Consider the following 23,065-nt stretch of genomic DNA (forward strand, 5'->3'; position numbering starts at 1 on the left):
CCAGAGTCAGTGGATTATGCCAAAAGAAAGTCATCTTTATCTTTCCTTTTAAATTATAAAAGATTATCATTTTACTCAGCAATGACCCTTATTAAATTGAAACTCTGTACATTGGAATTAAATATGTTCTATCTGCTCAAAATGAAGTGTATTATTTATCACTAATATTTAATGACAAAAAACTGATAACTTTCTCCGATTATACCACTGATTTCCTCCAGTCATGCATCATTGGTTTCGTTGGTCATTAGCATTATCACAGTGCATAAACTCAGGCTTATGCAGCAAGTTTGAGAACAGGGGCTAGTAGCCTATATCTGCTATTTTTCTGTTCGTTCAGATTTACTAGTTTACCTTTGTGTGTGGCGCTCTATCTAATGACATCTGTTATAATCCCTAAAAATCCTAGCTAATAAATTTCCTTTTCTGAATAACATGTTTCTGCATGACAAGAATTTCTAAGCAAATCTGAAGTGCTCACTGCAAACTCAGTCATCCTCTTAGGCCAACCAAGTACACTTTTCGGGTAAGAACATATTGCAGCCAATCTTAAAAACAAACAGGAAATATCCAGGATTCTCCAATTTATATTTAATGATAAGGATATGTTGGAGTGCCTTAATATTTTTAAAATTAATTCAAAGATAATGTTGCATTTTGAATTTTATGAAACAGGTTTGGGGTTTGTTTTTTGTTTTTTACCACTACAGATACTGTTTTTGCAGCAGTGAAAACAGAACAAATGCACATATTACAACACGAACTGAAATGTACAGAGGTGAGTTTCTGTCCAATTCTCAGTAAGATCCTGTAACTAAACGGAAAGGCTAAATAACTAAATAAATGAACACCCATCCTCTGAAGAAAAAAAATAACTGTTCTGTACACTACAGACTTTCAAATATGGGTGTTCCCCACACTATACTTGTGCTAATCATAACTGCACTACATACTTTTAGCATTTCTTTTTCAAAGCATTTTGAAATACCACATCACTTTGAATGGAAAATGCCTTTTAATTTTTTTCAGTGAGTTTCAACTACTTAAGACCCAGGATCCTGTGGCAACATCAGTGTTAATGCACATGGGATAAATCTGAAGACGGTCAAATGAGATTTAGCGTGGATCATTTCAGAGAACCTTATTCCCTTTTCATTTAAATCTAGAAGGGTTTTACTTGAAACGGGAGCAGGACTGGACCCTTGTTACAAGTGCTTGACTTATCAAAAGCCATTATAGTAACATCCTATTATTGTAAATGCAAAAAAAAAAAAGCTTGAGCAATTCCAGGCCTCACATCATTCCTGTGAAGCCAGTGGAGTTCCACTAGTACGAATATGGACCGCGGTGTTCAGTACAAATATCCAAAGTGATATTTATAATTCTGTGCCTGCAGCAAGGTTCAGAGAATTTATACTCTGGGCCCAACTTTGCTCATACTTAATCAATAGTCGCTCCAAGTGATTAAAATGCAGATAGTTTGTGCTCACACCACAGAAGTGGGAACAGAATATCGTCCTTTGTCTGTAGAGCCCATGCACTGAACTGCACCAACTTCGGAAGTTCACCCATTCTGCTATGCTAAAAATGCATGCCGATAAAAGCGCCAGTTTTCTATCGTTGGAAGAAGCCCTACTTGGGAAGAGCATTTATGGAAATCGATACCAACATTGTTTTTCCTACTATATTATGCTATTTGTCTGCAAAAATTATAATCACTTAACTTCAGCTTTTGTTAACTTCAGCAAATGCCATTCTTTGTCAAGGCCGAAGAGATCTCCCAGTGGGCTGAATCCTGAATGGAGGCTGCATGCAGGGATCCAGGGTGCAGAAAAGTAGCACCATTATGACCCCAGCCATGGGGGTCTTGATTTGAGCCAAAAAAATTATGAAAATATTGGGTGAAATAAAATATATAATTTCACCAATTTCCCTCTTCCCCCACCAATGTTGGTCTCAACAAGTGGCCCCCAAGATTGGAAGGCTCATTTCCTGCATCCTTGCCACGGCTCTGCCCATCCCCTATGCATGCGAGCCTAAACCTCTGCAAAGTGCCAGTGTGAAATCCTGCTCTGCCTTTCTCCTTGGCTCAGCTCCCTCTGCACAGCTACACAGCATAATCACAGCTCGTAGGACAACTCTTGTACCAGAAGTAGGGAAGGATTTAAACCACCAATGTCAAAGAAACTTTTTCCTTGAGCGAGGAGTGTCAGAACTGAGCCCACATTCACCAAATGAGTTTCTTCTACAGCTAACAAAAATTGGTCATCAGCTGGCAGAAGACAGAGACCCGTGACTCACCGTCAACTAATTTACCATCACAGCATAAAAGTCATTATTTAAACAACAAAAAACCCCCCAAATCCCCACAAACACTTACGAAGTTTTTCCCTACTTAGCCCCAAATACAGCACTCGTTAAATAAGTTCTGTAACAACACATCTGAAAAAAGCCATGAGAAGAGAACCCAGCATTTGAAAGATTTTCTATTAAGGAGGTCATACTTTAATCTCAAAAAAGGTATTTACTCCTACCTAACCAGACACCAGCACTTTCTTTGGAGGATTTCTTACGTGCTGGCCCACAGAGTAACTAACCCTTTGGTAGATGTAAAGTGAGCGGTAAACTTCTTGTTCACAGTGTTTCACTAATAAAATGCCTCTAAAATTCTGCCGCCGCTTCCTAAAGAAATATCAGTTAATTACTTAATCCTTCTTAATGAAATGATTAACATCCTTTCAACAAACAAGGCAGTAATGATTTAACATTACACTGCAAGTTTCATTAAAGAACCAGCGATATGAATACTGCTTCTCTCCTGTCGCAGCCACTTACCTTCCTCCCCTCCTTTAAATCAGCTCCATTTTTCATGGTGGTGGAGCAACTTTTACTCAGCAGAGTAGGAAAAAAAGGCACCTGCATCATTGCTGTTTTATTGTCATACGTCCTATATTCCAGACCCACACAAACTTGAGAATGCAAGCCAACTTGGCCTACTACAAAAGGCAAGCCTGACAGGTGCCTTAGATTTTAATGAAATATTAATTGCAATGCTATTAAAACAAAGGTAAAAAATGTGGAAGAATGATTACCCTTCGAGTCAGTGTGGAAAAACACGATCACCCCTGCAGTGAATACACTGTGTAGGAATGGACCGTCTACCTTAAATGGATGCGGGGGAAATGGTGGTTTGGGTCACACGCAACATTTTCAAAAGCATTTGAAAGATGGATGTTTCCCATATTTACAGGCTTTTGAAAACTGCACCGTTATCACTTCCATACATCTTGAAGGGCCACAATCTCTTTTTCCCATAGAAGGGAAGGGTGGGGGGGGGGGGGGAGAATGTAGAATAACTTGATTTTTGCGATTAGCTGAAGTACTGAAAATGTAACCGATCCCCTTCACCATTTTACCTTCCTTTATCACAATCTTTTTAATAGAGATATGACATTCGACTTACTGCTATGCTCTCTCGGTCTCAAAAAAGTTTGGCATCATTGGCTTTGCTATCTAAATCAGTAGTACTGTATGTCCAGCCCTATAAAACTACGGAGGGTTTTTTCCCCAAGGTGCTTTGGGAAGTCTGACTACTTTAGTTTGCTGATGTGTTAATACGCTTACCTACTAATTAATGAATAAACAGTTTGGGCTTGGCAACTGGGAGAGGAGTATTTAGCAGAAAACGAGAGAGAGCCCAAGGAAAGACATTTGACCCTAACTGCTAGCAACAATATGACAACACTGGTTGGGAAGTACAGCTAAAAACCAAGATACAATGTGAGAGAAAATGTCTGGATTGTAGAGGAGGGATTAACAATGCTGCTAGTAGTTTCAAACAACTTGCCCAACTATGCTACTTTTTGTTTGACTTCCTAGGGTCACCAAGGCATTCGAGCATGGATGTCCCCCTTCACCTCACTGTTGGCCAAGGGGAGCATTCGCTCCTCACTGCTACGTGCCCATCCCCAAGGGGAGCTACAGAGGCTCTGAACAGAACATCCTATTCCGGTCCACATTTCTTCCTCTTCCCTCTCATGCAAGCCTTAATCCTCCCTCCTGTGACTCAGCAGCCACGATCAAAGCACATGCACAGAGTCTGGGAGAGCAGCCTGGCTCCTCCAAATGCCATACCGAATCTTTGACCCATCCTCCAGGCATGAGAAAGCAGGGCTGATGCTGCACCCTCCCTGTAGGGAGGAGTGCATTGCCTTGGCAGCTCTTCCAGTCCCAGAAAGCCTCTAGAAGTGCAAGGATCTTCACCCCAGCCCAATCTTCTCACGTGGCAGCATAAAACATGGCACATCAACACAATTCTCACATAATCGTCTTGTGTGGTACCAAAAGGGGTTGCATAAAACATAAAACACCTACCCACATTTCCTATCTGAAAAAATCAATTAAACCAACACCAGCACAGAGGGAAGGTCTGTGATGGGCCATCTCCTTCCTACTCGCAGAGAAGTTGACTTAAAGATCACACACCCGACACTGTCACACCACGAATACTGTACAGTACTATCCCATTGCATGAGACATCCATTTTATCAGAGTTTACATTTGAATTAGCAGCAGATTCAGGCTAACTTATTGAGGAAATAGACACTTGCAATAAAAATGCAACAATGGCTAGTACTGTATGGAAAGAATCATTAACAATGAACAATACACTTGAGGATCATTGGAATAAAGTTTACTATTTGCTCGTGTGACTTGTTGAAACCATTCCTACCAAGTGGAAGGCTGGAAAAAAAGCCTACAATTATTTCTGAGAGTAGCACTCCCAGAAATACTGGGACATACCAGACACATGTAAGTATTTCATGATATGGGTTCCATTTCAGTAGATCTGTCAAGATATTTACAGGCCTTGACAGTACTTCTGTCTTTAATTAAATTTTCACACACATACTTTAATGCAATTTAAATAGATTATTAGTTGTCAGAATATAGTATAAATTTTGTTTACGATTTAGTTACTTTAAGTACTTACATTGAGGAAACTCATTTAACCCCATGACTGAGTAGCATTAAGTGTTGAGATGAGACTTCTAAAGAGCTTCTATTGCCCTTTGCACTCTTGCAATAATCTTAAATTACTACAACTTAATTGCAATTTCAAGGCACTAAAATCAAGATGTTTTTAAAACAGCACAGAGAGGGTCAGTGGGAGAAAAAAAAATGACTTAGTCCTATTCAGGGATGAGGTTCTCCTTAAAGAGAAGCTGGTTTTGCTTAAGCTTTCCTTTATCCCCTGTTTTGTTTTGGTTTTTTTAACGGAACATTATTTTCAGAACCAGATTGAATAAATAGCTATCAAGGTTACCCTCAGTATATGCTATGCAAATAGCCACTACATAATGCTGCTCGTTGAACGTAGAATAGAGAGTGGTGCCAGGAGAACAGATAAAGACAAAGCCCTAGAGCACACTTGCAGAGCAGTCCGTGAGCTAAGAGAGAGCCAGCACTTTCTGCAGCTTGGTAGGTCCAGAAAAGAGCAAGAAAAGGATGTTAAAGCACTCCAGACATTTTAATCAATAACTGCCTGATCACCTAAAAGAGGAACAGCTCATTACATCTTAAAAACCTAAAATAACTGAATAATTAATAGAAACATTTAATAAGGAAACTATTAACTAGTTCCTAACATTAAAGTTTTTCCTCCGATTACTGTATGGTTTAAGCTAGCCTACTTCCTCATTATAGACTATTCAGTGACATCACCTCAGTGAAGAAACTGCAGCTTCCCTTCTGATAGAGCAAGAGCTATGGGACTCAAACTATGCAGTAGCTGATGAGATCAGCAGTCTGCGAGTTTGCCTTAGTTATTGCAAAGGAAAACAATTCCACAAATAGCAAAGCTTTAGTAATTGCCTATAGCAGCAAGACAACTGAAAAGCACTCAGCCAACAAAAAATAAAATTCAAATAAAAATAATTCAGTAACTTCACTACAAAGCTGACCCAGTGAAGCACCTGAGCACATGCATAACTTTAAGCACATGAAGTCAGTGGGACTAAAACTGTGGATAACTCTAAACCTGGGAGGAAGAACTTGGGCCAGAAGCCTGGAAGACCTGCCTGCACGGCAAGAACATGGTAAAAGTCCAAGGCAAAATGTCTAGGTTGCAGTCAGTGGGTGAATTTCCATCATGTATCCTATCTGCAATAAACTGTCACAGGTTTAAAACAACCTGGAATCAATTTAATTGGTTTTTTCCCCTCCTTTTTGCTTATGATGATAGTGACAAACCAAGGGCCCAATCCAAAGGCAGCAAAGTTACTGGAAGCTTAATTCAGTGGGCTTTGGTCCAAGCAAGCAAGGAAAAAATGTCTCTCAGTCCTTAACTTTCACACTTGGCCTGGAGTATTGTGATACATGCATTAGACAACCAGTTGGGGTCAGTGCCTAGCCCCAAATGGCATGAATTTCAACACAGGCAGAAACGATTGCCTTTCCATGTCCCGTCGCCATCATGTTAATAGTGAACACTGCAATGACTTCTTTCAGTTTTTAAATATTTCCCCCTCTTCTGGAAGCGGCTATAGCAAGCAACTTAACAGGCCATAAGGAATCTTTGAACAAATGGGGGGGGGGGTGTGAGTGAGAGAGAGAGCGTAAGAGTGTGAGAGTGTGTGCGCGCGTGCGCCTTACATACATAAATGTCATACATTACATACATACATGTCTAGTGTGATAGGCTTGTATTCACTCAGAGTTTTCTGCTACTATGTGAAACACTTCTGTTGCCAGTGAAAATATACTAAATAAAAATCCAAAGGCAAAAGCTCCTTTTAGAAAGCAAAATGCAAAACTTAAGGCTACTGTGCTATGTGCACTCCAAGTTAAGAAAAAGCCTGGACAAATGCTGGTTCTATTCAAAGAAAAAACAGCTACCTGTGAAAATCTAGCTCCATCTTCTTCAACCCTCTCTCTGCTGCATAAAAACATTTCAGCCTAGTGCCTTGAAGTTGCAATTAAATTGTAGTAATTTAAGATTATCACAAGAGCAAAGGGCAGTAGAAGCTCTTCAGGAGACTCCTCTCATCACTTAATGCTACTCACTCTTGGGGTTAAAGGAGCTTCTTTAGTGTAAGTACCTTAAAGTAACTGAATCGTAAACAAAATTTATACTATTTTCTGACAGCAGATAATCTATTTAAATTTATTAAAGCTTCTCGGAGAAAATTTAAAAAGACAGAAGTACCATTACAACCTATAAATAACTGGACAGACTTGCTCAAATAACTATATTGCGCATGCACATGTGTGCATACATTACATAATTCTGCACATAACATGATGCTAGAAAAATATTTCACAACAAGAATGATGGGGTCACCTCACTCAAAGTCTCAGTATAAGTGGCTACAAGCCCAAATGACAAACTTTACTGTCTTCCATGAAGTTTGCTGTTGACTGCTGTCCTTTCCTTAATTTTCACAATTCCATGAGACAAAAAAAGAAAAAGATTTCAAAGGCTTAAATGTTTACAGCATTCCATCGCAGGGATGTGAATGCAAATTTAAGCTCTTTTAAAAAGAAAGGTCCCCTCCAATAGAGCAGCATTGTGTACAGCACTTGCAATGCGAGTGCTGGATGTATAATTCTTCACTTTAACTTTCCTTTCCCTGCTCACACCAGTGTAAAAACTAGCTGGGATACTATTACTGGTGGAACTGATTTAAGCAGAAAATGTTTAACAGCTATAAACATTACATATTACCTCAAATGGCTTAACAGCATACATGTGTATGTTTAACACACATACTTTAATTAGACAATAAAAAGTATGTGCTATAAAAAAGCTACAGGCTTTGCAATAAGTTATGCAGGATAGTTATGAAACCTTAACTTATAAAAAGCATAAAGCACTTATTGTGTGATCTGTAATGCTAATTAAAGAAATACCTGTGTCCGGGTTTGGTTTGTTTTAATTCTTCAGTAGCTGTTTACCTGCTCTGTTTCCTGATTGAGGTATGTTAATGTCACAGATTTTTTATTTTCAAACTTTTCAAAAACCCTATTTCTATTGTTTGGGATATTTTATAGGAAGCAACTCGGTGGTCAATAAAAATTTGCAGAGTTTACACTTCAGCATTTGACCAAGAATACAGACTCTTAAAAAAAAAACAAAAAACCAAGTTTTGAATAACCTAGCTGGAAGTAGTTTGTTTGATCAGGCGGTACTTTGCTGTTTGCTTGTTCTACTCTGAAAAACCTGGGAGATATAAAACAGTGAGGTTTGCTAATATACTTCCTAAAAAGAAAAACAAAACACAAACCAAAATGTACAAAAATAAAACCTACCTACATCAGGGGCAAAATCAAGTCACACAAAACTTTGTCAAAATCACGGCATGCGCAAAACATGAAATGACATCCTGATTGGCTGGTACTATATTTAGAAAAATATTACCTTGGCTGCCTGTATTTCAAGAACTGAGTGATATTAAATATATATAATCACAAAGAAATTGTTCTATTTCACTTCAGACTAACACCTCCGCACACAAAAAAAGACACTGTTTCCTGACAATACAGAGGTTCAGAAGAGTTAAACTGTACAGGTCTTTTAAATTTGTTCTTAATATTATGTTAATGAACTCCATCATTCCCTGCAACCCTAACTACACTCGGATTGTAGGACACTTTACAAATTTATCCAGCAGAGCCCAAAACAGATTACTCTCAAAAAAAAAACACCCCACAAAAAAAAAAAAAAACAAAACAAAACCCTAACTAGGTTTGCAAATCAGAATCTGAAGCAGTAGAAAAGGCCGATGGAAATAGTAGATTTTTTTTTTTTGCAAAGTTATCCTTTGGTTTCACAACAAAGATCAGCATTTGTAATGGTCCATTTCTGCATAAGTGAACATATAGCCTTGCTGCCTGATCGAATAGTCCAGAGCTTTCAGTGAGGCAGCTCCTGACAACAGCCCAGCAGCAGCTTTGTTTGATCTCTACTGCCTTCCTTAATCTGGGTTGTCAAGGTTCACTTGTTGGAGGCTGTTTACTTTACTTTTTCAAAAAAAAAAAGTGATTTTTTTTTTCTGTCTCTCATACAATGACTAATCCAAAGACTAAGGGGAAAGAATGCTGCCAATGCAAGATGTTAAAGCTACAATACCTTTTTGCAATGAGATTTTAGCCGACACCTTTTGAATGGGAACTAGTGGACAGACAACCTCCCCCCCTTCGTTCATTCTGTGTATTTGTGAGATACTGCTAGACCTTTTTACCTCCTCCCCCCCCCAACATTTTATTTGAAGAGAGAACTTGAAACCAGCAGTACAAGTTTCCCTTCCTTTTCCCGAATTTAGTTTCAAAGATGCACGGTACCTCCATGACATCCACTTTGTTCTTGTACAACTACAGATAGCTGAAAACCTCTCATGCCTAACTTCTTAAGAAAAAGAGCTGTCTTCTCTGGAACAGAGAACTGTAAAATAATATTCAGCATTAAACACCGACTTCTCTTCACCAAAACTAAACCAAAAGGCAACTGCTTTAAATGAACAGGAGGAGAAGCAAATTTCTTGGAAGACTTGGTTATTTAAAAAAAAAGAAAGCGTGCCCAATAGAATCTCATTAGTGACAGAGGTGTTGGTTTAACACATTTTCCAACTATTTAGTTGGAAAATATCTAATAAAAGATAGCACATTTACTCAAAGGACCTTGTATGCCATTAGTGCCAGGGCTATTTTGTTAAGGGAAGTAACCAAAGTCAAGGCAGGAGTTTAGAAACAAGCTGGACGTATAGCCAAGATAGCTGAGAGGAGGGTTTGTTTGGTTTTGGGTTTGTTTTTTTTTTAAATAGTATCATTATTCAATCCTGAAGCATTCAAAATGCTATATTGTGCAGATCCATGCTATGTAAAGAGTGCCCACATTACTCATTCACATCACAGCTACTAAAAATGAAACCCAAACTTCTGGGAGGAAAAGAAGTTCAGGATGAAATGCTTTACAGGAGACAACTACAGAAGCACATGGGGCGACTATGCAGCACTGGGTGCATTAGGTCTCAACAGTCAGCATGTGCCAGGGTGTTGGGGGGGGGAGTAAAAAGAAGGGGCATTTGTGTCTTTTGGGGGGTTCACTTCAAGCCCCCCCCCAAAAGGAAAAACATACGATCAAAAGGCAGACTGAAGAGAGGCTGCACTTTGCAAGCAGCCCAGTTTTGCATTTGGACACAATGACTTGGAAATAATTAATAGTTAAAAAGTGGGGTGGGGTGAGGTGGGGGGGGGAGGAAGCTTGTCACTGTATTTTATAGCAGCACTTCCACTGCGAGCCCAACTCTGCTCTTTAAGGGGGAAAAGAGAGGGGGGAGTGCGGGGGGGAGATGCCATCTGAGGGCCTGGGGCCGCCCGTCCTTCCCTGCCCTGAAACCAGGCTGGGGTAGGCTGCTCCGGAGGAGCCGCCTTCACCCGGTGTCTGTGTGGTGGAGCGGGCGGGGGGCGAGGGGGGGAGCGCTGCTCGCCCGAAATGCGAAAGCCTCCAGCCCGTGCCTGCGCTACTTACCGGGCGGGAGCCGGGAGAAGGGCGCTCGGGGAGCGGTCGCCGCCACCACACGGCTCCTCCGCGAGGCTGCTGCTCCGGCAGGCAAAACTTTGGGCTGGCTCTACGGTCGAGAAGAAACCAGGGGCGCTTTCAACAAGTCTCCAGAAAGCAGGTTCGGGCAGGGGGAAGGGGGAGGAGGGGGAAGCGGCGGCGGCGGCGGCGGCGGCGCTTGTGTTGGAGGGGAGGGAGGGAGGGGGCAGAGGAGCGCGGGGAGCAGGGGCGAGAGCCGGGAGGAGCAGCCGCCGCCGCCCCGCGCCGCCCGGCCCGGCCCGGCCCGCTAGTGCGGGGCGCGGGTCTAGGTGTGCGTCTGTACGTCTGTATCGATACAACTATATATCTATGTGTGTGCGCGTGTAATGTAATTCATATATATATATATATATATATATATATATATAGGTGAGTGTGTGTGTGTGTGTATATATATATATATAGGTATATGTGTGTGTGTGTGTGCGCGCGCGCGTGAGTATATATGCGTGTTTGTATGTCTGTAGGTGTGTCTGTACTTGTGTCTGTGTGTGTGCTCGCGCACGTGTGTATATGTGTATATATATATAGACACGTGCGTATGTATGTACGCGTCTGTACATACACACGTGTGTGTGTGTGTGTGTGTGTGTGCGCGCGCCCCGACAACAGGTGGGGGGCGGCCGTGCTGGTGGGGGGGGGGGGGGGGGGGGGCCACGGGCCGGGGCCGCGTGTGCGTGGTTGTTGCAACTGCGCGGGGCGGGGGGCGCGCGTGCAAGGCCCGGGACGCGCGTGCAAGGCGCGGAGAGGGGCGGCGGGCGGGTGAGGGGGGAGGTTGGAAAAGTTTGCAAAGTGCCCGCAGCTCCGCGCCCTCCCCCCGCGGGGGCACCGCGCCCCTTGCAGGCGGGGGGGGCACGTGGAGCGGGGAGAACATGAAAAAATGATAAAATTAAAGAAAAAAGAAAGGGAGGTTGGGGTTGTGGGGGGGGAGAGAAAAAGTGAAAGAAACAAGCCGGCGCCGCAAAGTGCAAGGGGAAGGCAGGACTCACCCGCTGGATCGGCTTAGGAGGCGGCGGCGGCGGCGGCACCCTCCCCCCGCGCGGGCTGCGGCTCCCGCTCCCGCTCCCGCCCCGTGCGGGAGCCCCACGCGCCAGCCGGGCACGGCGTGCACCAGCCACACAATAAATAACAATAGAGCCCTCCGCTCCGGACTAGCTTCCCAGGAGGGGGAGCTTTGCACGGGCAGCCGCCGCCGCTGCCCCCGGCTCCCCCCACGCCGGCCAGCCCCGCTCCGCCCCGCAGCCCCTTCCCCGCCGGGCCGGGGGGGGAGCGGGGCAGAGGCGGGGGAGAGAGAAAAGAACACCCCCGCGGAGGGAGATGTTGTTATTTTTTGCTGCTCTGAGGCTCTGACGTCACATCCACCTGCTGGGTAAACAAGGCTCAAAAAATTGCAAGAGAAAGCCGGAGAGGAAGGGCGGCGCGGGGGGCGCTGCCCGGCCGGAGCGTACAGACGTGCGGGGCGCTCGAGCCGCGGGCTCCGGGGCTCGCGCTTGAGGCGAGTTCGGGAGGTGAAAGTTCAAGCGAAGGACAAGCCTGGCGCTGTGCGTGTGCACATGTGTGTGTGTGTGTGTGCACGCATGTGTGTGTGCCCGCCTCCCCGGGAAAGTCCAGCCCCGGCTCTTATGCTGGAGGGCGGGGGGAGGGGAGGAGGAGACCCAACTTGTACAGCTCTGATTAGTTGGGGAGGGAGGGGGGGGACACCCATTTAGCCCCAGTTGAGGGCTGGATTTCAGGGGGAAAGGGGCAGCTTTTTCTCCTGGAGTCTCCAAAGAAGAGGCTGGCGGAGAAAGAGACGTGGCAGCGGGGCTAGTGACAGCGCCCACCTTGGTCAGGTCCGCAGGCTCCAGTGCCGGAGTTGTAACCGCTTCCCCCCTCTCTACACCAGACAGTATGAAAACCTGCTTTAAGCACCTTTATGACTTAGAAATAAACGAGTCAGGGGAAAACCAATACATATTCCCCACTCCGGTTTAACCGGCGCTGGTCAGAGGAAGCAAAGGGCTTGGTGAGCCAAAGGCCCCGTCATGCCAACTTGTACTCGGAAGAGATGCTTTTACCTCTCCTGCAAGGGGACCCAGGCGAGGAGTTTCATCGCGGCGCGGAGCGAGGGCTTGCAGAAGCAGGCCTCAGCAGCAGGAGCCTAATCTTGCATTCCCTATTTAAAACAAAATTCCTATTGATCTCGGCAGGAGTTTTGACTGAGCAAGGACGGCGCGATTGGATCTTCCATATCTGTCAAACTTATAAAGTCTAGCAAGTAACAATAACAGCACTTCTACAGTTTCACAGTGCAAACATATAAAGGGGGGTGGGGGGGAGCAAAGCTGTCTAGTTTTAACTCACCCTATTGTTCAAAGCATTATAGCAATTATTCCTAATATATAAAACAGCACCTCCAGGAACTGTTTGGTTTATATGCTCTGCAAGATCATCCACACTGGTTAAAACAATTTGGCAGAAATTAAGAGAGCTAACATAGACAGGGAGCATGTTAAATAAAGAGATCGTGGCATTTCCTTTGTGGAGCTCACTGAGACTAAGCATCTGTGCTGCGTGGTGACATAGTGACTGCTGTAAAAATTACCCAGCAGTTGGTTAGACAGGAGTGTCTGACCTGGTGTGGGGCATGGCTGGAAGTACAGTGGATCAACACACTCCAAAGGGAAAATCCAAGTCACAGGAAAAACCTCTGCTTACTTCAGGGGGGGCACATGCTCACCAAGTCATGGATGGAAGGAGCTATTGGGTACCATCAGTTGTCTTGGTAGTTAAAAATTATAAATACAAAATTCTCCTCTCTCTCTCAGCCACACACACATACTCTCCGTGACACAAATCCTGGACTTATCTGTGTGCAAAATGCCCAATGTCTTGCATACAGCCAACAGAGATGCACCATGCAGACTAAAGACAAAGCGGCTGCTCTTCAGCTCTAAACTTTTAACATTTGATCAATGAGCATACCTAGCATATGATATCAGGGAGATAATAAAAACAATGGTGATTTTTATTTTTTTTTTAGTGAGTGGTTAAAATTAGATAAATTTAACTATAAAATGAAGTGGCTTAATATTCAGTGGCATGGAGGGCCTAAAAACAAGCACTAGCAATTGAGCAGTGCTCTACAAAGAACAATTTAGATGGCAAAGCTGGTTCTAGGAACTATTGAGCAATACACTTTGTTTGCAGAAACTCTTTTCTTTCAAGTATAAAAGATCAGTTAATCTTATTGTTTTCATTCCTTTGGATTTCGGTAATTGTATTCACCTCATTTTTTGGCCTTCAGCAGGTTGGAAACAAGACAGTTGGGAGGGGAAGCTTACTTTAAATGTTGCAACATATGATTTTGTATATTTAAATGTCTGCCTGGCTAAGTGGTAAAGGACTGAGTGTCCATTTAGTATACATTAGTGAGGAACTTAGCATATTGTTAATTTTCAACACTGTCACGTTGCATTCATATAGAGCACATTTTAATTTCTTGATCAGTAATCAAGTGGAAGTTTCTTTTTGGCAAATTAAAGCAGGAAGGAATTTCACACAGAAGAAAGGGCATGGGAATAGGACGCCACCTTTTGGTAGAATAAGGATATAGGAGCATATTCCAAGAAAAGATGCTACTGATATGCAATTACACTTTAAATTACAGTAATGGCAAAGTACTTATGCCTAATTCATTATATTTTAAATAATTAAGAGGAAAATTGTGGCAAATAAATATTTGCAAAGAAGATGCTTTAGCTGTACTGTAAGAGGAATCTCCAAAGATAGTCCTTGAATCATTCCATTTTGTCGCTGTATTAGTTAATAGACTCAGTTATGACAAAGCACCAGCAAAAATACAGTCTTCTCACGTTAATCCCTCCAGCTGAAAGATACTGGGGTAGCACTCGGATTTAGGGGGTTGGAAGGGGCAGTTAACCTCTTTTTGAGACCTAATTAGGGTCACTTTCAACTTGGTTTTATTTTACTTCAGAACTGATTTCCAGGAGGAAGGCACAAGAGAAGAAAATACAGGGGACAGCTCTTAGAAGTTATTTTCCCTCTTGCTGTAGCTCCCTAGGAGTTTTTGCTATGTTATTCGAACGTGGAATAAACTTTGTTTGTTGTAAACTTCTCGGTCTCTTGTTTTTAACTATGCAAATTTAAACCGGTACTTCAAGTCTGTAAAGCATGATTAATTCTCTAGACAATAACAGCAGTGGGACTTCTTCCTCCCCCTCCACTACTGTAGTTGCTAATTGCACTCGAATTGTTTACTGCTGTATTGTTTTACAAGTGCCTGGAGAAAGAGATGCTTGATATTCCCAGCCCTACCATCATCATCCCAGGAGCAAATGCTTGGCAGCTTTTGGTTAGGGTGTACACAGGCTATGACTACAGTTTGTTAGTAAAAAATAAAATAAAATATGAAGGTGATGACGCCTCCGTAATTATAGGTGTCACTGTTTCAAAGTCAGAATGTTTTCCAAGCTGTTGTGGGCCACGCCTCCAATATCCCAGGAGCCATGCCTCTTAGAGTCCTTTCCACTTTAGTCAATGATTTATGAGGATATACAAAGTACATCAACAGGGCTACATTGTGCCTGTTGAGAAACAAATAGGAAATAAGGGAGGGCTTCCTTACTTAGACACAAAGCAAAAACAGACACCCTAGCATGCCTCTATCTTTTCCTCTTTCTCTATACAGACATTTGAAAATTTAGAAGTAACAAAAAATGGCACACTGAAAAATTAAATTTATATGGACTTTACAGCTTAATTTTATTTTATTTTTTGAGTTTAAATTAATCACCCTGCTATTCTAAGGAGGTATAATTAAAACATAGACCCTATGAGTAATCGTATACCTGAATTCACAATAAGATTCCTGTTGGAGGTTGACATTCTCTTCACTTTCTCCTTGCTTTGGTTTAGAATTGGAGAAATTTAAATCGCTGTGAAAATAGTCATTGTTCAAAATGCAGAACAGAAGATGCAATTTTGCAACTCTATAGAGGGTATATGTATGAAAAGATAAACAACATGGGACATTTCCTTGGCCCAGATAACTGGAGGGCGTAAGGCTCAGCTTTGTGATCCCTCCACCCCCGACAGCAAATTTTAAAATGCAGTTGGAGGCTGATCCCACAACCAGTGAAACCATTGACAATATCCTCGTGGACTTCTGTGGCAGTAGGATTCATTTCCAATATGGGGAGTCAGGCTAAGTGGAAAAAACAAGGCAACTTAGCTAGGATTGCAAATTGGCTTGTCTGACCAAAAAGAAATATAGAGGTCCCCAATGAGAACTGGAGCCAAAGCCAGGTCAATTGAGAGAAAAAAATTAAATTGTGTTTTATGTTCTTCTTGCAGGGAAAAGCTGCCAACTTAAAACTAGCCTGTACTTAGAAATCTGGGGGCAGGTTTTCAGAAGTGCTCAGCTCCTTGGGATTGTCCTTATTCTCACAAATCATTTCTCTTCTCTGCCAGGGGATGGTGTTAACAAGGGAAACTAAGCTAAAGGCCCATTTCCATTTGCACTGTCTTCCTGGAAGTGCTGGCCAGACAGGCACAGAGAAACATGTGTTTAATTCTTCCATTACACAGATGTAAATCTAGACTAGCTCTGTTGAAATCACTGGAGTTACTTGTATTCATCTAGGCAAAAGTCACTCCAGGATTCCTAAAGGCATCCTGAATTCTTCAGCCAGATTTTCATCCTCTCCTCATAATGACATGCCTTATTCCTTAAGCAATCCTATGGATTTCATGTGTATCAGAATCTAGCAACAAACAAACTTGTCCAAATCACACTTTCAGTTGTCCTGGGTTACCAGACAATAGGTATTTATTTCCTTTTCCTGTGGGGGCAATGAATAGCCATTGTATTTGGGTCAGACTATTAATCTGCCCAAATTTGGTGGGGATTTTTAAATGAATATTCATGGGAATTAATGTCATTAGATTCCTATTGCTTCCTGAATATAATTATGTGCAGTACATGAACTGGCACATGCCACAAGACTTCCAATCTTCTCGTAAGTCTATGACCAATTCATTTGCAACACCACAAGTCAGGCACTCCTGCAGTATTGAACACATGTAAGACAGTACTAGCAGGGGTGGCCTTACTTAGTGGAAAAGGTGGGACGGAGGAGAGACATGTAAAATAGGAAACATGCATTGCAGGAAGCAATGAAAATGTAGGGTTAAAGAGAGGAAAGATGCAAGGGAGAGAGGAGGAGGAGAACTACACAAAAACTGTTCCCAAGCCACATCAACAAATATGAACCAAACGTATCAATTTTTCTTTTAAACAGTATTTTTGTTGCCTTTCTCTGGTCCAAGGACCTCACCCACAGGATTTACACAGGTTACTTTTTGGGGGTTTCCAACTCCTGCCTCTTTCCCCTCTGGTCAAAGGATAGGAAAGCCTTGGGGCCCAAAGACCTTCCAGCTAGTGAATGCCCAAGTCCATTTGTCTCAGATACAATACATTGCATGAATTTTGTTGTGCAGTTCCTCAGATAAAGCAAATATTAAAGATAAATGGGCCTCCAGCCAGGAGGATTCCTATGACCCCTGTGCCATATCAGAAACAAGGGTTCTGCCCAGCATACTGGACCTTGCTCTGCCGTGGTTAGATGCATTCAGGTTCAGCATTTGGTCGACAAAGTCAGGTATCTCACAAAGATCTGCGCCTGTGCCAAAGCAGAAGTAAAAAGGGACAGCAATTATTGACCTCAGGGTGTTTAAACAGACAATGCAGCAAAGCCCTTCAGGGTAGTAAAAAGTTTGGGTTACTCCAGGTGAATTCAAAATGAAGTTCAGTCTTCTGGAGAGACGCATAAGGTCCATCTTTCCCACCCATCTGAAATCACAAAGCAAGGGCCTGATGCTGGTGCTTATTCCCCAGCTAAGGAATATAGGTTAGGGATTTAAAAATAAATAAAATATTGGTCTGGTTCCAAATGACTATGTGACATGAGAAAATGTGCTGAATTGATATTGGAATTAGAAAAAAAATAAGGATGCATTTTCATTTAAAGTCAAGGCAAGCATGCTCTTTCACCTTTCTTGGTTTTTTTAGCATTTCTGAAAACAAATGAAATCAAAGGAAATTTTCAAATGAAAGGTTTCAAACTAATTTTTTTTTTTTTTTTTTGCAATCAGTACAAGCAATTTTACACATTTCTGCACTTTAAAAAAAATTAATAGTGATGTGTTTGGCATGTATTTATGAAGCATGTTGGTGTCACTGTGTCTACGCTGCTGCCAAAACCAGTTTTGAGAAATAATTTTTTCCCCAGTTCTTTATCTGAGAATCACTTTCCTTGGAAGTCTAGGAAGTCACCTGCAGCTTCCCATGATTATTCTGCTGCAGTAGAGCTCTAGTGACACCTGTCATCTCTTCTTTATCTCATTTACATTCCACCATTTGATTTCCACAACTTAGCAGAGTCTGGTCTTTTTCAAAACTAGTTCACTAGTTAACCAGCAAAGATACAAAGGTTATGATAGACTGACTATATGTCTGCTATTTGACATGCAGGGATATGACAGGCTGTCATGCACCTATATGAAGATTATTTTATGTAATTTATTAACCTGGTTTATTATAGCCTTTGCAATGGTAAAACATTCTGGTTCCATTTGAACCCCTTTCCACTGGGTTGTAACCTTCCAAAAAGCCAGCAGTAAAAGCTTCATTCAGACTTTGTGGAAGTCAGTTATTTTAGTGATTTTAATGTATCCTGGGGGTGGGGGGAAGGGAGAAAGAGAGAGAGAGAGAGAAAATGTAGCACCTGAAATATAGTAAATATGATGTCTTAAGTTAAAAACAAAGCGCAAGTCTCTCTCAGTCATGTCAAGCGGTTCAAATGTCCAGGTTTATGAATACTTTACAACATGGCAGTGAGGTGGTTACATTTTTGAGTTCCTGTCTCATTAGATTTCCATCCACTGGTTTGCTTTCATAATGGCTTTTGGATCAGTCCACTCCTAGGATAATTAATCTTAACACAGGTTTGGGTTGATATCCCAGGCCCACTGGAAGTCACTGGGAACTTTGTCAGACTTCAGGGGGCCAGTGTTCACTTTGATAGTTCATGGCCCGCTCTCTTTTTGCCCTAGCTGTATATTCATGCAGTTCTTTCTGGTTCTTCTTTGTCACGGTTCTGTTCTTCCTTATTAAATTGCTTTCTATGTCTCCAGCAATGGCACTACTTACACTGTATCTCAACACCCAATATACTTCTGTTTAGCTTAAGGAAGCTGAGGTCAAATATATATGATCTAATAAAAATTCTCCAAAAAGAAAGTAGTAAGTAGTACTTCTCTTGGGTTAGGTGGCTATTCAAAGAGCATTTCACCTCTTCTTCAGACTTCCTATCTACTCCTTTGGTTCACATGGTTCCTAAACACTTCAGTGTAAGGGTAAGTATCAGCATAGGGCAGACCGCAAATGAGATTTGTAGCATGGGAAATAACTCTGGCAGACTCTGTGAGCTTGCGTGGTGCAAGTAAAGGACTTGATCCAAAGCCCACTGAAGACCCATTGGGAGTCTTGCCATGGACTTCAGTTACTGTAGGATCAGACTTGAGCCATGTTGCAATGCCTGAGCAGACTTGGACTGAAATGAGTTTCACACGAGTGCCACGATTCTCCTGACAAACCAGACACCTGACTGCTTGCTGAACATTGCACCAGCCGCTCCTTCTTGGAAGTCAGCATTATTATAATTGAACCAACAGGTACCTTGCATCACTTTGGCACATACAAAGGCAGCTCTGCAGCACCCAGTGAACTACTTTTTGGTACCTACTAGAGTTTCAACATTTGATTAGATCCCAGGTCCAGTTTAGATTCAAAGGCCTCCTCACTACCATCTCAGGTAAACTATATTGCCTGGGACTTTAATTCTGGAGGCAGTCAAAGCAACTACATTTTGCCCCATAAAGATACCTGTTTGTTTGCATTGATCTCAACAAAAATTCTTGCCTTGTTATGGCAATCATTTGTCAGCCCTGCAGGCCCACGTCAGTTATGGTGAAAGCTTCCACTACAGTTACTGGGGGGAAAATCAACAGACAAACCCAGAAACGCCTACGTTTTTATGGATAAACAGTTTCAGGTAGTGCTACAAAGCTGCCAGAGATAAGGGGTCGTGGAAAGGAGACAAAGCTTAGAGAGGAGAGCCAAGAAAAAAAAAAAATACATGTTCCTGGTGGTTCTAACGATGTGGCTCGGAAGGGGTTAAAACCCAGCCTGCTGCCATCTCTAGACAGAATTGGCTGTTACTGCATTGATGGAGCACTGGGTTGAGTTTTCCTTGTCCATTTTGACCTGTATCTGACGTTAGCATTGCAAATGATGTCTGCTGCCATTCAACTAGTCAAAGTGAGTGGACAGAAACAAGACAGAGAGCTTAGGAAAGATGATACTAATGGAAGGGGTGGGGAAAAGTCTGATTTACATGTAATTAATTATTATTTATGTAAAAACCATAATATTGTGGTGGTTTTTGACATCATTTAAAGCCCCTTTTCAAAAGAACAGTCTCCCCTGTTAGTGCGCTAATCTTCTTTTCTGTGCTGCCAGTCTGAATTGTGATATGGCAGTTTCCTTATTGGCCCATTGCCATCACTTGCAGGGCTGACATCTGACTGTCCAAAAGAGCTAAGCAGAATAATCTTGTGTCCTCCTCTTAAATGGATAACTTCACATGACCAAGGCCACTGGGAAACTAATGAACATTTGGTAGAAAATTGTCAGATTTAAGCCCATGCCGAGCAGGAGATGACAGAAAGTGTGTTGTGATGGTAGGGAAGTTTCAGATTAAACATAAGTGGATTTATTTCTAAGCCAGTAAGAGTGATTAATTTATTTATTTGATTTCAACATACAAACATATAAAGATCACCTCTCCCAGGTTTGAAGCATCCTGACAGTGTAATTATAAACACGCTTTGGCAAGACAAGAGCAGTAGTAGCAACGTAACAGCCTTTTCTCTGCACGCAGGAAGCGCGTCTTCAAAGAGCAACGCCGCAGCTCGACACGAACTCAGGAGTCTCACATACGGACCCAGTCCGACTGCCTTAAAGTCCCCGTCCACTGACTTCAATGGAAGGCGATCAGACCTTAAAATGCACAGGCTGCATGTTGTATCATGACTTAACCTATTAGGCCTATTTCAGATTGAAGTCGCTGGGGTGGATCCAACAGACGAGGGGCTTCCTGGCTCTCTCTGATTTCCCAAGGGAGCTGCCACACTCAGGTCAACCCCTTTTGGTTTCAACAATTAGAAGTATCAGACTAAGGAGAAGTGACCTCTCAAATAGGAAGGTCTCACACAGACATCCTAATAAATGGGACGAAGAAACCCCTTTCATTTTTTTCCCACAAAAGGAGGAGCAGCAATCGGACTGAATTAAAATAGAAAATCTAGCCTGGACATTGGGGTGAGGGGGGTTGGACTTCTCATCTATAGAAATGCGGCTATGCGTTGCACTGATTATCCGCAGTATGATACGCGGTGTGCTACATGCTGAATGGGTAAGTAAATAAAGTTGACCAAGGATACACAGAGGTGTGGACTGGAAGGAAATAATAATACCCTTTTGTCTGTAGCTCTCTGAATACTTTTGGGAGAGGTATCATTAGCTTACTTTTACAGTCAGGGAAAACTGACTCACCCAAGGTCAATCTGCAATTTGGTGGCAGAGCAAAGAATCACCAGCTAGTGCCCCATCCCCGAGGCCGCACTGCCTCTGTCTTTGATGCCTTCTCCAGGGCCACAATCCTGTAAAGAGGTCTGTGGCTGACACCACTGAGATCTGAACATATACATCCTCTACAGGATTAGCTCCTTTATCAAGACAGCATTACAGGAGATTATTACACTCTATTAAGGCTGGTTAAACATTTGCTATTCAAAAGCAGCTTTCTGTGGAAAAAAATGGATTTTTGACCAAACGAAATTCTTTTGCAAATATAACCACTTCCTGCAAAAAAAAAAGTGCATCTTCACCAAAAAAAATCTTTTTTCAAGGTTTTTTTTACCTGAAAGTTGTCAGTTTTCTTTCCTTTCTTCTTTCGTTCTTTTTAAAATAATTGGGTTTTAAAAACTAAAATCAAGTTTTCCACTACATTTTTCTTCCAAATGTTCTTCTTGGGTTTAGTCAAAATTTTACTCAGAAATTTATTTACAGACCAGGTCTGTTATGTATATTTTCCATAATAACAAAAAGCAAAATGACTTTGAGCCACTGAAGAGTGAAAGACCAATTAAATTATGGAATATTTTCCCAGAGGACATGCTGGAAGTTGCACTGCTTGAAGTATTTAAAAACAAGACTAGGAAATACACTGTAGGGAACAGTCCTGTCTTGGCAAGACAAGAGCAGATGATATCATAAGTCTTTTAAATCAGTATGTTCTTTGCATCCATGGACTCCTATTTTTAATTGGCAAGAATAATAGAAATTGGCCAACAACTAAATATTACTCTTAAAAAATTAATTGTTCTTATAATTAAGTGGTAGAAAGAAAGTGAAGTAGACACAACACTTGATGCATATAATTGCATCAGTCCAGTCTGTTAAGACAAGTCGGTGTTCGTGATGGGAAGAAAAGACGTAAAGCCAGATTCTCCAGCGTGGCTAGACTGTGCTTGGTACAGAATATGGACAAAAAGGTGACAAGGGATAAAAATGGCTTGTCCTGGGTGAATCTTAGAGAAACTTTGGGGATTTTCTAGGTTGTGCCTGGATGCTGGCCACAGCTTGAAAGGTCTGTTCTGACATCTGAGGATTGCTGCCACCCAATTACTCTTCATTCACCCCTCCTGCTAGAAGATCAACCAGATGAGTGCAGAGGAATCCCCCCCTATACTTGACTAATCTGACTTCACCACTGGGCTGAGAATCTGGCTCCCAAATAGTATTCAGACACTGGAAGCCCAATATCATGAGACTATTGTCTAAACACCCAAAATAACATCTATGGGTGTTATTAGCTAAAAACACCCACTAATTTATATCATGTGCTATTAGCTCTATTAGCAGAGCAATAGGTAAGCACCAATCTTAGTAACTCTGGAGCTGATCAGAAAACGTTAAGTGTTCTCTAACAACATATTTCAAAAGAAAGTTTTTAAAAAAATCACCCCCAAAATTTGATGGGAGTTTTTTTTTTTTTGTACAAAAACACCCAAATCTCCAAACAGTCTTTTACTAAAGCAAATGAAACACTGCCAATGCTGCTAATGCTTCCATGAAGTTCCCACAAAAAAAAAGGAACATTTTCCATCTAAAACCATTTTCCCCTGAGAAATTTTGGTCTGCCTTGGGTAACATGCAAGTCGACAAAAGGAAAATGGAGACAGTACATGAAAACAAACACTACCCAATAAAAAAAATAGCAACAGGGTGTTCTGCCCCTGTTCCTACTCAGCTGAATGTTATAAATTACAGTGTACTCCAAA

The 23,065-nt window shown here is 42.0% G+C and overlaps 1 protein-coding gene and 1 long non-coding RNA gene across 12 annotated transcripts in view; one reads left to right on the top strand and one right to left on the bottom strand.

Annotated features, from left to right (window-relative positions):
- Positions 1 to 10,616, bottom strand: part of FOXP1 (forkhead box P1) — a 442,244-nt gene extending 431,628 nt beyond the window's left edge. For 9 of the 11 annotated variants that reach the window (XM_059715648.1, XM_059715649.1, XM_019499635.2 and 6 more), the window contains exon 1: positions 10,529 to 10,616. The gene's annotated coding sequence lies outside the window, so the exon portion shown is untranslated. The remainder of the gene's footprint in view (positions 1 to 10,528) is intronic. The other 2 variants (XM_019499627.2, XM_059715645.1) reach the window with 1 other exon arrangement.
- Positions 10,592 to 14,710, top strand: LOC109286206 (uncharacterized). Its single transcript, XR_002094172.1, has 2 exons — positions 10,592 to 10,679; positions 14,574 to 14,710. It is a non-coding gene; the product is annotated as an uncharacterized LOC109286206 (long non-coding RNA).
- The last annotated feature ends 8,355 nt before the right edge of the window (positions 14,711 to 23,065 follow it).

Source organism: Alligator mississippiensis, chromosome 12 (assembly GCF_030867095.1).
Source record: "Alligator mississippiensis isolate rAllMis1 chromosome 12, rAllMis1, whole genome shotgun sequence".
NCBI lineage: Eukaryota > Metazoa > Chordata > Crocodylia > Alligatoridae > Alligator > Alligator mississippiensis.